At 43.3% G+C, this 11,675-nt stretch overlaps 1 non-coding gene across 1 annotated transcript; it reads right to left on the bottom strand.

Annotated features, from left to right (window-relative positions):
• Positions 1-10,268: 10,268 nt before the first annotated feature.
• LOC111874435 lies at positions 10,269-10,372 on the bottom strand. The gene has a single exon (XR_002844563.1). It is a non-coding gene; the product is annotated as a U6 spliceosomal RNA (small nuclear RNA).
• Between the last annotated feature and the right edge of the window lie 1,303 nt (positions 10,373-11,675).

Consider the following 11,675-nt stretch of genomic DNA (forward strand, 5'->3'; position numbering starts at 1 on the left):
AACTGACCACGAAATACTGTATGATATGAGGTTTGAAGCACGCCCGTAATATCATTATCCTGGGGGTGCACGCGGTAGCGTAGGTGGTTGAGGCACTACAAGCCGGAAGGTCACGGGTTCGAGTCCCGATGAGGTAGATATTTTCAATTTACCTCATTCAGGCGCATTGTGGCCCAGGGGTCTACTCAGCTTCCAACAGAAATGAGTACCAGGAATCTTTCCGGGGTTAAAGAGTGGCTCACGCGTAAGACTGACCTCACCGCCATCTCTGAGCCGACTGTCCAGAAGAAACGTGGGAGCCTCGACGTCCCATAACCTTATGGGCCTCTACGGCCTTTTGCAGGGATTGCTTTATTTACTTTTACTTATCGTTGTGATGTACCGAAGTTCGTATATTTCGTATTTCCTGTGTGTCTGATTAGTTATGAGACTTTTGATATGAGTTAGGTTACGTGAATGTTATATTTCTTTCATAAAATACGTTTTTTTTGTAAATACGTTTTGTCAAAAAATATTTCGTGAGGAATTATAGGAGGTAAAAAAGGGTAAAAATTTTCTCTATGTTTAGAGACCGCGCCATGAAGGCGTATGGGTGGAGTGTGACTATAGTTCCACGTACTCTTAATCTGGGCACTAAAAGGATATACTACATAAAATTCATACGATGACGTAACGGTCTTGGCCTCAGGGAGAAGGCAAGGAAAACGCACTAAAAGTCAGTGAGTTTCTGTCAGGGATTCGACCCTAATAATCCCTAGCGGAAATCATCAGTGTTGCAGGTCAGTTACCAAACAAAAAACTCCGCGGCCAGTAGTCCGCAAGCTAACTATACCGACCGCCGCTTGTCGGCGAAGTTACTGCCAACTTTAGCGGATAGAGGGTGTCGCGTGGTCAGCGCAACGGGGAGACACGGTCGTTCAGTTCAGTTACCTTGCATGGATTTATCTCTTAGAGGCAACGATGAGATATTGTTTTAGCAAACTTTTGATCCAACAAAAGAAATTTCATAAATTTCTGTATATACATTGTGTCACGCAAGCTCTCTATTATGCAAAATTTTTCATTAATTAATCAGATGGCAAATAAACATAATAATTCTGCCTTAACGTAACAGATGTCTGTCCGTCCCATCCTGTTCCCCCCCAACTGTTACATAGAAAACATGTAGTTCTTGGAGAAACAACCAAAGGAAAGGAATTATTGGATTTTTTAACGTTGTCCATCGTCCGGTACTCTAAGGAACACGACACTTCACTTTCGACGTCCAGTGACCAGTGACGGAACCAGCAGAGTGTCTCCCATTCGATCACCTGAGGACGGAAATAGACCCACTTTTGGAAATGGAGTGTTCTAAAAAGAAACTGGACGATGTATGAAATAGACCCACTTTTGGAAATGGAGTGTTCTAAAAAGAAACTGGACGATGTATGAAGTCCAGAAACCCAGTAATCCTGAGTGTTGTACGTCACAGTCAGAACCGCTTAGAGTGTACAATCATTGGAAACTGTTCCTTCCTCATTTCGTGAAAATTAGGCACAGAGGTGTCAGAAATCTTGTACGCCCACTCACTCACTCACTCACTCACTCATGGAGCTGAGCCTTCTTGAGAAACCGCGAATTGTGCAGGCATTGGAGAACTTCCCAGCATTTTGTGGAACCCGAAGGTTCATTATCGTGTTCACAAGAGCCATCCACTTGTTCCTATCTTAAGTAAATCAATCCAATCCATATCATCGCATCCTATCTCTCTAAGATCCATTTTAATATCTTGTACGCATCGTTATTTTTATTAATATAATTTATTTGATTGTAGTTGTAATCGTTGTTGTAGATGTAAATCCTATTTTCATTCTATTCATTGTATTCTTTATAGTTTGTTTAGTTCTGTATGCTGTGTTTTGTTTGAGAGTGGTGTGTTATTTTGTGTGATGTATGTTAGTTGTGTGTTGTGTCTTATTGTAGAATCACTGCCACCGGATGAAAACCAATTTGCAGCTTAAAAAATAAGAAAAATATATAAACAATGATAATAGTCCTCAACGGTGAATCATAAGGAAACGGAAAATAAAAGGAACGTCACATCCGGTTAACTGTCTTTGGGGAACTACTGCCCTTCTCCTGCTTCAACAGAGAGGCATAGCTTAAGGCATACACTTCCAAATGTTGCCCTCGTTTTGAATATATTCATTGAAAAAAGAAATGAAGTCTAGTTAACATCGTATTTTCACTTGTGTGTCGTGAAACGATCATTTAAATAGCGTTCTGTCTCATCTTAAAATAATGTTACATTTGTGTCACTTAGAAAAGTTCCCTTCTACATGGGACATGAGGCATATGTCCAATTACTGTAGAAGTTACTGCGCAGGACCGAGTGAAAACAACTAAAATTTACCCTAGATTACAGCGTGGTGAGTTTTCATTCCTACTTTCTGCACAATATCTTGGTTGTGTTCGAGCAGTTACACAAAGATTATTTTCAATTTATGTATGTGAAATTTCGCAGACAGATCGTTTAGTGGGGAAACATGTTTCCTTTATTCATCCCGCCCCGCAAGGACCGTGTTCTAACGGACGAAACATGACGCACATTTGAACTGAAGAACCTAGAAATGTTACCGGAAGTAGCCACTACGAACAACAAACTGAAACTACAATGCAGATTCCACTGCACGGGCGCGTTAGTGTCACATATTACAGCCCAAATTGAGAGACAGTCAACATCGATCCTGGATCCAAAAAGGTTGTTTCCGACCCCTCCTCTTGCAGTCGTAACTCATGGGCTATTTTGCTGTGGTCAGATAGGCGGCCGGCCTAGCGGGGCAGATCGAGGGTGAATTATAACCTAAGAGGTCAGAATCAATGACCAGCATGGTGAGTGCCGGGTCACCCCACACTCCACCCCCATCACTTTGGAGGGGTAGGGGGCTAATCTCGACCTGCCACTTAATGGCCGGTGTAAATCCTAGTTTTATACGTTACATGACCAAGTGTGTGTCAGAGGGGGAGAACACGACAAGAACGCCAAGGCTCCTGAAGGAAACTATTCCAGAATTGCAGCATAATGTCCTTGATCCATGAGCGAATAGCAAGCGATGGGAGTAGACGAAAAAGTAACAAACTAACTCCATGGCGCTGGGTCCTTTTTGAGAACCCACCAGTTGCTTAGTTACAAAAGAATTCCCTAAAGATTTTATGGAACCCGTAGTTTCATTATCGCGTTCACAAGACACCGCCAATTGTCCTTATACTGAGCCAAAATAATATAGTCCATACCTCATCTTACTCTAACATCCATTTTAATATTATCTTTCCACCCATGTCTACGTCTTCCTAGTGTTCTCTTGCCTATTCCATAAAAACCATGCATGCATTTCTCTTCTCTCCATGCCCTGTCCACCTCATCCTCCTTAATTTCATAATTATACAGGGTTTGTCCGAAAAGTAATGTCAGTGAGTCGATTAAAAACATTTATTGATTAGATCGGTACAACACATTAAAAGGCTTCAAAATAGGCTCCTTCTGCCTCGATACATCGCTTCCAGCGAGATTTCCAGGCATCGAAGGCGTCATGGTAGGCCTCCTCCGGAATGTCCTTTAGAGCCTTGGTGCAAGCCTCTTCCGACTTCGTCAACTGTCCCAAAATGATGTCCTTTCATGGGAGTTTTCAAGCGCGGAAACAAAAAAAAAAAGTCTGGGGGAGCGATGTCACGACTGTAGGGTGGCTGGGGAACCGTTGGCACCTTTGAATCGGTCAGGAAGCGGGTATTTGGCGAGTACAAGTTATGTAATTTTCTCAAACCTCCTATTATTCCATCCTTCTTCGGTCCAAATATTCTCCTCAGCGCCTTGTTTTCAAACAACGTCAGTCTATGTTCTTCCTTCAATCTCAGTGACAAAGTCTGCAGGACAGACAGTTATTTTAACCTTAAAAGTAACTGCGTCTGAGACTACGGGCTGGAGTGAAACGTCTGAGGACAGGGGCAAATAACAATGTGTTATTAACACATTAACAAGAAGGCCGTGCCATAGCTCAAGCGGTTAGTCGCTGGCTTCCAACCGCGGCAACCTGGGTTCGATCAAGTGGGATTTGTGGTGGACAAAGTGGCGCTGGGGCAGATATCCTCCGAGTACTTCTGTTTCCCCTGCCAATCTTCATTCCACCAATTGCTCCATAATCACCCTCACCTAGCATCTTGGGCTAGTACAATAGGCCAGAAGTGTCTGCAGTACAAGGGACTTGGTCCCACCCCACTAGCAATAAAAACACACATGTTAACAAACCGCCGGGTTCCTTAAAACGCAGGGAATTTCTTGACCGACTGAAGGGCTCAACAGCTCCCGAAGGATCACTCCGGTCCGCGAAGGTACCGTATTTACGCATGTACAGGCCGCGTGCATGTATAGGCCGCAGCACAATTTTCAGACAGAAATTATAGAAAAAATAATTTTCTTGGAATATTATTTCAGGAGTAGAACACCCTGTATTACTAATTATGAATATAATTTTCTTTAAATGAAGTGTGATTTCGAATATTTCGAATATAAGCCGCACCCCAGTTTTCCTCTTGAATTTTTGGCAAAAAATGTGCGGCCTATACATGCGTAAATACGGTAATACCACACTCGCTGCTCTGCACCTGAAGCATAAACTTCACGTACTGCCAACTTCTGAGTAACGAGAGGCATGACTGTCATGGTCACTGCAGATATTCGCCATTTAACCGAATACATTTCTAATCTACTATCTAATTGTGAAAACGGCATCACGAACATGTTGGGTACGTTAAATTAAAGTTCTAACTCAACTAATTAACTTGGGAAATTTGCCAATTATATATGCGCTACGCTGTGACTGTGGACAGGTATGTGGACCACAGGCGCGCTGAATAAACTCAGCTATGCCAAACTACACAGGGAACGACCAGGCTCTGTATAAATAGCCAGCCGGCTATGAAATGTAAATTGAAGGAAGCATATCTCTGTGTGTTTGTAGTGGAAGACTGGGTTCCGATGTGCCCCCCCCCCCGGACTATGCGTGGCTGACTCACTTGATTAATAAAGAGGAAGCCTGCCTCAAGTCGCAACTCATTCCGTATCACTTTAATTCAGAGAATGAGTACATCAGCAACAGCGGTCCCTTATTTTATTCCTGACAATGCCATGTGAGAGTGAAGCGAAGCGCCGTATGACACTTATCATAACAGGTGTGGGTATTCATTCATTGTTTCATGGCTCTACAGGCCTTTGTTGGGTCTTGGCCGCTTTTTCAGTTTCGTAATCTTTTACACAATCAGTAGGACCCCTTGGACGGGGGATCAGCCAGCCGTAAGGCCGCTACCTACACACATAATAAACGCACACAGACATACATAACTCGAGTTGGTTTCGAACCCACGATCCCTGTGTTCGAGTCGGCGAAGGCAGTTTATGGCTTAGACCGTGTTGCCACTGGGATCGGCAGGTATGGTAAAAACAGAGATGATAATAAGAATATGAGATAAAATATGAAACAGCTGAAGCACCCATTCTTCATTCGGTTTAGTTAAAATACATTCTTAAAAGGTAAATCTGTCCCTGTGCTTAATTAATTAATATGGGGAAGTGGAGGTATAGCTCCATCGTTTTTATCTCGGCACTAGATGGAGGTGAGTGGTCAGCTTCATGCTCTAGCTTTTTATTCCCGGGAAGAGCACACGGTACCCACTGGACATGAAGCTGGCTGGGACCCACTGCCAGTACAGACGCTGCGGAGAAGAGTAAAACCCTTTGGCTTTGCTGGGAATCGAAAACCAGTCGTCCAGCCCGTAAAGAGACCATATACCTTCTGAGCTATCCCGGCTCCTAAAATACGCTGTAATGACATAACAACATTGTTTATTTTCACACGGTATATCTTTACTAGACATGTACTGTCTTCGCTCGTTTGGAAACCGGGATCGTGGGTTCGAATCCCACTTAGGGAATGGATGTTTAGTTTGTATGTGTGCGTTTTTTGTGTTTGTGTACAGGTAGAGGGCTTGCGACGAGCTGATCACCGGCCGAAGGAGTTCTACCGAATGTGTAAGATCTAGAAAAACCGAACCGGAGAAGTTCATGGAGGTAGGCCTAGGCCCACTGGCGCTGTAGTGCCAAGGGGAAAAAAAATCTTTAATAACATCTCATGTAATGATATTAACCATGTGAGCTTCATAAACTACAGTTTAAATATCTTCAGCCTTACCCATCATCAAAGTTTACTCCCAAAACGCAAGCGATAGGATATTAGATCTGTTTCCGTCTTCAGTCAAGGGGGAAACTTATCTGAAGCGTACGTTACAAAAAGCCAGTCACAAGCACTAGTCCAGATTCCTCAGATAAAGTGCCCTTTTGCCTGAAGACCGAAATACAAGTTTCCACGTTACGTTTTGAGAATAAACCTGTGAGACAAAAAAAAATGCCATAAACGTTAAAACGTAACTACGTCCTATAATGCACTTTCAAAATATGAATTCATGAAAGAGGCGAACATAATAGGCCATTCTAAAATCATAACTTACACGTGTGAAACGTCTGAAGGTTTGGATTGGATTGATGTGGCTCGTGACTATGTTCAGCGGTGAGGAATTACATGCTTAACTGAACTAATGTTGACAGACAAATGTTCACCTAGACGGACTTTATATATGTTTCATTTAAACACATTATAATCAGCCTAACTAATTTCATGGGTAATCCAAACTCATTGTCCCAGAATCTCTTCTGGGGCGCTGAGAAAACTTCAGTTAATCTGTGTTGTATCCGAGTCGAGATCTGAACCCAGAATCCCCCGAATAAGATGCTGGAACGCTAACCAATGAATGGTCCGTACTGTATGGGCCCCAAGCTGGACATGTCACAGTATGGGCTGTGCTCAGCTACCTAAACCGAAAGTTCGTTTATCACGCGCGTAAACGCTGTAAAAAATGATGAACTTGTAATTCAACTTCATCAGCTTAACATTATCCGTATAGTCTACTCAGACAGCGAACTCCCAAAGTTTGGGCGAGGCATGCACAAAGCGTCTGTTGCTATAGAAACAACTGTGTTCCAAGCCTTGCTCCTCTGGGACCGTGATGTTGGTTGGAGGCCAAGCAAGTTCCGTCACTTCAGAGAGCTTGAAATGTTTTTTCAACTCCTGACAGCTTGATTTTCGGATTAATCGCCAGTCAATTCACACTTTCTGAGACGTTTAGAATCTCAACTCAATCAGCAAAGAATCTGACAACGCAAGTGTGCAACATGGGCCTACAGAAGCCACAGATAGAAATTCTTAAGTCATTCGATTCGGTCGACCAAAATGGCTGTGGGTTCAAAACCCGCTGAAATCACAGACTTCGTTATTTTTGTGTCTGTGTTGGCCTGTATAGGTAGCTGCCTTGCGAGAAGCCGATCCCTCGTCCAAGGAGTCCTAGCAGCTATCTGTAAAATTCATATTTTTATAATAATTCCGGTTGGGAACAGGCAAGAGGGTCCGATCGCTCACAGGGGAAGAAGAAGAGACAACAAGACTCGCATATTTCAGCACCGGCTTAACCTGGTGTGTATGTCTCTACGACGAAAATTTGTCCTTCGATCACAACAATCCGTCAGATGTATGATCTATAAGTCGTACTATCATTCAATTCGCAGGGGCAGTATTGGAGATGGTGTGCTACGTACGTTGCCATCATAGTATAGAAGTTTCTTCTATATGTTTCGAACAAGTTTACCATCAGGTAGCTAATTTAGGTAGTTGCTACACTCTATTTATAGTTCGTTTTAAACCGTTGTTAAAATTAGGTTTAAATTGTTGATTACATTTTTCAAAATTAAATAAATCTCCCCCCCCCTTTTTCGAACTGTATTTTACGTCGCTAGTATGTCATATGCCTATCACAGTGGCCGCGCGGTCTAAAACATGAACTGTCTTCGCCCTCTCGAACACTGGGATCGTAGGTTCGAATCCCATTTGAGGCATTGATCTGTGTGCGTTTATTCTCCGTTTGTGCTGTCCTGTGTGCAGGTAGAGGCCTTGTGACGGGCTGATGCCCCGTCCAAGGAGTCCTACCGACTATGTAGAGGATCAAGAAACTGAAAAATCCAAGGTCCAACAAAAGGACCGTAAAGCCACAGTCAGACAGACAGACAAACAGACAGACGGATAGATAAGATAGATAGATAATGACATATTTTTGGATCGTGTACGGAGTAGCTGTTACGGAGAATAGCGGTTGTGCTGTACATGTTGAGTTTGCCGCAGTGCTGTGTGGCTTTCGTGGACAGTAGATGGTCTTATACTGACCTGTGATGAACAACTGGAGAAGATGTAATGGGAACAAACTGCGATGTGTCTGCAAGCCTTATCCCGGCAAACGTAATTACAGAAATATACACAAAATCTGTCAGTGTCGGACCTTCCAAATGAAGCAGGAACGCAAACTAATTAACAGCGACGCTGGGTATAGATTTCAGTTCCAGTCGTTCTGATAGACGTGTCACCATATAAAACACAACACATCAAATTAAGAATCATTCAGTAGTTATCATCAGGCCACAAACTTTGTGCGATCATCAAATTTTATTGTGTTTAACTAATACATACGTATATAACTGTTTTCGTGGAAATAAATGCGTGACTGATTTGTCTCTTAAAACGTTCAGCATAGAGAGGAACAGATTTAAAAATAACAAGCAATTAATGAAGAATTAAGCGGATAAATCAATTATGGTAATCCTACCAGAAATTAGGAAAAAAAAAAAAAAAGAAACTCAGTGACTTTAATCAGCAAGGGAACTATACCGACCGAGCGATCACCGCTTGTCAGCGAAGTTAGTGCCAAATTTAGCGGATAGAGGGTGTGAGCGCAACGGATCCCTAAGGCTGTTAATTTCAGTTTTCTAGACCGGAGCCACTATTTCCTTGAAATAGCTCCTTAACTATCCTCATGAGGCTGAGTGGACCCGTTCCAGACCGACTACTTCTCAGAAAATCTGGTAGCGCTGGGAATCGAAACCGGGACCTGTTGATCTGTAGCCAGGAACTCTGACCACTAGACCACAGAGCAATGACTAAAAGTGCTCTATGTACCCTTTACCCCTACACCTGTGTTAATACCCATCTGTGGGCGCAGAACAGCTGAGTTATCACGTCACACCCCAACATTACCTGCCTTGATGGTCGTGGGTCACTGGTCCTCCAAAACCAAATACCTGCCAAATACAAGTCTAAATCGTTACCACTGCAGTAACCTGCTGGATACTTATTTTCTTTCGTGCTCAAATTAGAGAATCAAAAAACAAAAATCACAGCTAACCGCAGAGCTTGCTACTGATGTAACACAGACGAAGGTACTATGTATTTAAAAAAAATGTCCATTATACCACGTGATGAAGTAGCCAGTGTTCTGGAATCCGGGCAGTACATCAACTCCTCTCTCGTTCCACCGTCTGATTCTTGCTCCCTTGTGATAGTCTGGGCCCCACGCCCCCCACAATTCCTTCGCCCAACTTATTCTAAAACTGCAGTTTACTCTCCCTTTCTCGTGTGGTACTGTCCCTTCATCCTTCCCAGCCAAATCCAACGGCCTGGAACAGAACGCAGCACCTGCCCATTTTACCCAGCCACCCCTAAATAATACGTTACCCTCATCTCAGGGGAAACACTCCAACCGAAATAAATGGGACAGTAAAACCTGCAATATGGCAGCCAATTCTAACATTTTCGCTTTCGCTGTTACACACGAAATCAGTTAAGATATAGCTCTCACAGAAACGGAGAGTGGGGGGTATGTATCGCTATATATATATATTTCAACTATGCGAAGAAAACTACAATTCTAACAGCGACATAGCCATGCTCCCTGTCACACCCTCTTCCTGCCACGCCTCATGGGACAATAAGAGTCGAGGGACGAGGGGAATAAATTCAAAAATGGAAGAAAGCAGTAAGAAATTAACAATATACATTACTGGCAAGTCTGTGTACTATTCAGAAAGTTATACGGAAAGTCCTTTCTATGCTACAACACCCTAAACCGGTTATAAATTGTATCTATATTGCGGCATGTAGACACGCTGATAAGTAATGACTACATAAACAACGTCCTTTGCTAGGCAACGACCGCGGAATAAGCAAATATACGGCAATCGTTGCTAGGTAACGGCTTGGCAAGCATACATGTTCCCACGGCAACGATTGAACTATAACAATGAACGGTGCTTTCTATGCGATCCGTGCTAAGAGGTTATAAAACGATACACCTTTAGAGTTTAGTCAGTGGAACGCTTCACGATTTTGTGTGTCATCCTTGCGCAGGGGCCATCCTAATCTCCTCCGTATCGTTCCAATTTTAGTACATGTAATGCAGAAGCAACATGAAGAATTTTCAATAACATATCGTATAGCAAGTGTCACGTAACTTCGAACAAGCACAAGAGTAACCTTGAATGCGCAGAAGAAAAATTTTAGACAAGGGGGTGAAGGGTGTGAGAAGTGACAGGCGGCCAGTGGAAGAACGAGTGTTAAGAAACTCCTCCCACCACAAGCTATGCGCGGGATTTGACTAGGAATGAGGGGCCTTATTCGAAGTTACGTGACACTGTCCATAAGTGCTATACGTGACCTTGACAAAATGTCAAGCATATTCGTTAGAGACAAAACCATCTTCTCGTCAGAGAGGATGTTAAGTAAGGACTATTACCGCAAGGGTTCAGTTGAAAAACAAAATATCTCTGGTCTAAGTCTCAAGGGGCTTGACGACAAGACGAACTGACTGGCGGTAAACCGAAAGCGTAAAGTAACTCTGACTTTGATTTTAGTCAGATATGGGATATTCGTCAACCGGTAAGGACTTTATTAGAGGACATTCTTAAGATCCGTTACCTGAAATGACAACTGAAGACGTGGCGCCGTGTAAATCTTTTGTGAACCGACGTTTCGGAAGAACGTATCGCTTCCACCTTCCGGGTAGAAAACCCCGCTAGCGAGCAACCAGCGTCAACTGGCTCAACGCTGGTTGCTCGCTACCGGATTTTTCTACCCTGAAGATGGAGGCGATACGTTCTTCCGAAACGTCTGTTCACAGAAGATCTACACGGTGCTATATCCATGAAGACGGAATTCATTATACTCACCGCCGTGAAATTCTCAAACCTTACATGTTTGTATGTGTTCAATAAATCCAATCACCAATCAAAACCCAGTCTGTCACTCACACACGTGACAAGATATCGTTCTGCACCGGTCAGACCAGTTCTGCACAACTGCTTCGTACCACGTCCATTTCAAATCCTTATTCGTCAGTTATTTTCTCTCTTAACGTTGTATCTTGGGGGCACGCGGTAACGTAGTTGGCTAAGGCACTAAGCTATAAGCCGGAAGGTCGCGGATTCGAGTCCCGATGAGGTGGAATTTTCAATCGATCTGATCCTTCCACTATGGACCTGGGGGTCGACTCAGCATCTAAAAGAAACGAGTACCAGGAATATTCTTGGGGGTAAAGCGCGGTCGGTGCGTAAAGCTGACAAACTTACCGCCATCTGTGAGCCGACTGTCTAGAGAAAATGTGAGAGTCTCAATGTCTCACAACGCCATGAGCCTCGACGGCCTGTTTACAGGGATAGCTTTACCTTTACTTTTTATCTTAACGTTGTATCTTCGGCTGCCCACAGCGACCTT

The sequence above is a fragment of the Cryptotermes secundus genome, unplaced genomic scaffold (genome assembly GCF_002891405.2).
Source record: "Cryptotermes secundus unplaced genomic scaffold, Csec_1.0 scaffold273, whole genome shotgun sequence".
Classification (NCBI taxonomy): domain Eukaryota; kingdom Metazoa; phylum Arthropoda; class Insecta; order Blattodea; family Kalotermitidae; genus Cryptotermes; species Cryptotermes secundus.